Consider the following 5,536-nt stretch of genomic DNA (forward strand, 5'->3'; position numbering starts at 1 on the left):
TTTTTTTCATCTTTTTCTGTTCTACTTCATTCATATTATTAGCAAATGGAGTATATGTTACGCATAAATAGACATGTATCCGAGTATCTATTACGCACTATCATCTATGGTCTCTGGTCTTCGTCTTATCTACCACTACACCATATTAAATTATTAATTGCTCAATCCCAATAGTTATTGCATGGACGGTAGTCCCCATAGTTGTGTAGACCATGGTTCAAAAACGACGTCATTTTGTGTAAAAAAACAAATTCACGTGATCCACTGCAACGTACACTTTATAACTCATAATGTACATTATTTTAAAATATAATGTACATTATTCTAAAACATAATGTACATTATTCTAAAATATAATTTACATTATATTACCCTAAAAGTTTCATATTCTAAAACGTAATGTACATTATTTTAACACATAATATACATATTCTAACATATAATGTATATTATTCTTACTCATAATATTCAACGACATCGTTTTAGATCGGGACATCATTTCCAATTGAGGAAAAGTTTTTTTTTTCATCTTTTTCTATTCTACTTCATTCATATTATTATCAAATGGAGTATCTGTTACGCATTAATATAATAGACATGTCTAAATGTCTTGATCTATCGGAGTATCTATTACGAACTACGGAGTATTATCTATGCTCTCTGGTCTTCGTCTTATCTACCACTACACCATATTATTTGCTAAACCCCAATAGTTATTGCATGTACCGTAGTGCACATAGTTGTGTGGATCATGGTCCAAAAAGAACGTCGTTTTGTGTAATTTTTTTTCACGTAATCTGCTGCAATATATATTTTTATAATTCATAATGTACTTTATTTTAAAATATAATATACATTATTCTAAAACATAATGTACATTATTCTAAAACATAATTTACATTTTATTACCCCAGAAATTTCATATTCTAAAACGTAATGTACATTATTTTAACACGTAATATACATTATTCTAACATATAATGTATATTATAATAGACATGTATTGATCTATCGGAATATTTATTGACACTGAGATGTACATTATTCTAAAACATAATTTACATTATATTACCCCAGAAATTTCATATTCTAAAACGTAATGTACATTATTTTAACACGTAATATACATTATTCTAACATATAATGTATATTATAATAGACATGTATTGATCTATCGGAATATTTATTGACACTGAAATTTTGATAAATATGATTATTTATCAATATTAGTATATTTGGATAGTCCACCCCAACAGAGTATCGCACAAGGAATCTGCCCACTTTGAACATAATTCTCACACTACCACCGTCAAGGTTCAAACTTTGGTCTCTTATCCCAAATACTGCCCACTAAACCATTGAGCTAAGCCCGTGCGGGTAAAACTCTTATATCCTACAACTATAAGTAGGAGCTCTTATTTTTATGTATTGATCCCAGGAAATAATCATGTAAACATTTAGAAATATTATTTAGAGATCACAATGAAAATGTGATCCGCCCCTCCTCCATGATGATCATGCTTGTTGATCCAAACCTCCATTGAAGATCAAGTCATTTGAACCCGGAAGCCCTTCAATGAAGAACAAGCTATATATATACCAGCCATTCTTTGAAGATCAAGCCACTTGAATTCCGGAGGCCCTTCAGTGGTGGAGTGTTCAAGACATCTAATTAAAGAATCAAAGGACCAAGCCATCCAGAAACTTGTACCCACACCGCCAGGCCCGACCCTGGACAAGGGCAGGCTGGCCCTTGCCCAGGGCCCAGAGGTTCTGGGGATTGAGTCCCTCTTGCGTATGTAAATTAACATTAAAATTTTCTTCCTAGTTTTTACTCTTTAGAGATAAACATTAAGATTTTCCTCCTAGTCCTTACTCTTTAGAGATATTATTGTTATATCTCTTTAGATGAATTTTAGGGATATTATTATACAGTATTAAAATTGAATTTAGGGATATTATTGTTATATAGTATTTAAATTGTAACTTATTAAACTTAATTATATTTTTAGTTTGTATTTTTTAAAATTTAATTTGTAACTTTGTGTTTTTTTTACTTTTTTTATAAATATAGTGAGATTTATAATATAGATTGATTTGTGATTCATATCAAATTTTAAATATATTTTTCTTTGAGTAATTTACTACTTATATTTAAAATATGTATTATTTTGTGAACTTTATAATGACTTATGTATAATAATATATTTTGTGATTTAGTTATGAAAAATATTTTAAAAGATAGTTTTTTTTTTTTATGAATTATTTAATCAATGTAATTTAGAAGTCCTATTTTGCATCTATCGTATTCAAATTAATCTAGAAAAATTTGAAATTGATCCAACTAAAAGAAAAAAGTATTTATAAATATGATATCAATATAGAAGATGTGTGATTTATTATGTTTTTTATTCGAACTGTTTTATCCAATTATTATGTTTCATATTTTATTATGAATATCTTTTATCACGTTTAGAGTATTTTGATTTATTACTCTCAATAATTAAGATTTTTTACTATGCTCTTATGTGTAAGTTTTGTTTTATAAATTTTTATTAAAAATTAGTACTTTATTATTAATTATAATAATAATGTAATTCTCAATAAGGTCCTTTGGTTTTAAATTATGTATTCATTTTTATAAACTATAAATTTTTATTTATGAAAGTAATGATGTAGTTATTGATTATTTTAGATTTAAGAATGCATCTAGAATTATTTTTATCTGTATGTATAATTGTTAAAAACTTGTGAATCTTATTTCAAGTTATTTGATATTAGTATTTTTTTCTTATTTAATTTAAATTTTAATTATAAAAATATATATTAATTTAATATAGGGTCCATTTTTGTTTCTACGCCCTGGGCTTATAAAATGATGGGACCGACCTTACACACCGCATTGATACTTGACATGTAACCAAAATTTTGAATATTACTATAGTATATTCAATTTTCTTTGTTCAGTATCTATTAGATCGTGACATCATTTCCAATTGAGGAAAGGGGTTTTTTTTTTCATCTTTTTCTATTCTACTTCATTCATATTATTATCATTGATCAGGAAAGCGAGTGGATTTGGAGGATTCGCGAGGCGGAAAAAATCAAAATTTTCATCTGAAAACTTGCCAACAACGGGCTGCTCACGAACCATGAACGTAAGAAACGTGGGATTGCCTCTGGTGATCTCTGTCCGAGCTGCGGGGATGATTCTGAGACGCTAGACCACCTGTTTCGACGGTGCCAAAGAGCTCTGGCCTGCTGGAATTGCGCAGAACCACCGACGACCTTCAACGGCAGCAGTCACGTTCCCCTTCTCCGCTGGATCAAAGAAAACTCTTTCAACCCGGCTCAAAACATTCAACTGGCAAGATGGAACCTCCTTTTCCCCCATCTGCTCTGGCACATTTGGAAAGCTCGCAACTCTGCCATCTTCAACAATGTTATTCTCCCTTCTCAGGAGATAAGAATGACAGCTTAACATCAAGTGCATCAACAGAATGAAGAAGACGCGCTTGATAGACGTCTTTGGTAGACGCCTTTGGTAGACACGTTTGATAGACGTCTTTGGTAGACACCTTTCGTAGACGCGCTTGGTAGACGTCTTTAGTAGACGCTTTTGGCAATTATAACTGCTTCTTTCTTATCTCTGTACTCTGTATATAAGCTCATGTTGAGCTTCCTTTTTGGCAGTTAATCAATTCCTTTTTTTTCCTCTTTATCTTCAATCCTTCTGCTCCAACTTCACAACATGGTATTAGAGCTCCTGTGAGGAGTCTCCGTTTAGAAGAGGAACTACCATGGCAGCGTGGCCGTCAATCGGCAATCGGACAACTCCGATCGATAATACAATAGGAGGACCGGCGATTGGAAGTCCGGCGCCAACACCTGCTTCTCCAACTCTTCCGAGTGCCTCAAACACTACTGAGGTATCTCTCGATTCCCAAGCACAATCGAATCCGTATTTCATGCACGCCAATGAAAGTCCAGCCTTAGAGCTGGTATCCACACCATTAGAAGGCCCAAACTATCATCCTTGGGCTAGGGCTATGTCTATGGCGCTTTCGTGCAAGAATAAGCTCGTTTTTGTGGACGGCACCATCACTAAACCTTCTAAAGATGATCGCAGATATCCCTATTGGGAGCGATGTAACAATATGGTTGTCACTTGGCTAGTTCGATCCTTATCACCGATGATCGGTCGGAGTGTCCTCTGGATCGACACAGCATATGGAGTATGGAATGACCTAAGAAAGAGGTTCAGCCAACAGGATTTGTTTCGAATTGCGGAAATCAAATGCGAAATCTATCAGTCTAAGCAAGGAGATAGCTCCTTGAATGAGTATTTCACTCAACAGAAGTTATTATGGGACGAACTACACATACTCAGACCGCTCATGTTTTGCAATTGTGGTAATAGGTGTGAATGTGGGAGGAAAATTGATGAGATCAATGATCAGATGGAGAAGGATAAACTGTCCATATTTTTGATTGGACTTCATGACAGATTTACAGGTGCAAGAAACCAAATTATGTTGATGAAGCCATTGCCGGAAGTCAGTGAAGCCTACTCCATGATAGCTCAGCAGGAGAGGCAGTTTAACATGGTTTCCACTGGTTTTGGCAGTCAATTGTCTCAATCTGGAGAAAATAGTGCAGCAGGGAGTATTTTTATGGCTAGCAGAACAAATAATGGACAACAGAATTATAAGAAGTTCACAGGAGGAAATAAGAAAGCCGTATGCACCTTCTGTGGTTTCACAGGACACACAGAGGATAAGTGTTACAAGAAACATGGTTATCCACCTGGGTGGAAACCAAGACCAAAGAATCAAGGGCATGTGAATAATACTCAGGGGTCATTGGGGATTCAGCAGTCAAACTCTGATGGAGGTATATCCTTTACTCAAGATGACTTTAAGAAATTTCTGGAATTTGTGCAGGTCCAGAAGTCACATGGAGAGAAGGGATCTCCAATCAACAACACTCCTCTTGATCTGAATATACATGCTAATACTATCTCTGCTAATCAGATGGAAGGTACTAACTCTTCCCTTGAATCTGCTAGCCACAATAAGAATGTGTGGATATTAAACAGTGGTGCTACTCACCACATTGTGTGCCATATGGATCTATTAACCAGTCCCAGGAAAGTCCACAACATGCATGTCAGACTACCCAATGGACAACAAGTTGCCATTTCATGCATTGGAAATGTTCATTTATCTGATGAGTTCACTCTGCACAATGCTTTATATATTCCTGGATTCTATTATAATTTGATTTCTGTGGGGGCTTTTATTAAGGGTTCCAATTGCACCATGAAGTTACATAATAACCAGTGCATAATACAGGATGCTGTCCATGGGAAGATGATTGGAAAAGCTGAACTTCAGAATGGGCTGTACTATTTGGTTTTTCCTGCTAGTTCCATTTCTGTACACACTGTTAGTTCAAGTATGAATAAATGTGCTTTGTGGCATGATAGATTAAGGCATGCTTCCTATTCTAAGCTACAATGTTTGAATAAGGTGGA

The sequence above is a fragment of the Ipomoea nil genome, unplaced genomic scaffold (assembly GCF_001879475.1).
Source record: "Ipomoea nil cultivar Tokyo-kokei standard unplaced genomic scaffold, Asagao_1.1 scaffold1259, whole genome shotgun sequence".
NCBI classification, from domain to species: Eukaryota; Viridiplantae; Streptophyta; class Magnoliopsida; order Solanales; family Convolvulaceae; genus Ipomoea; species Ipomoea nil.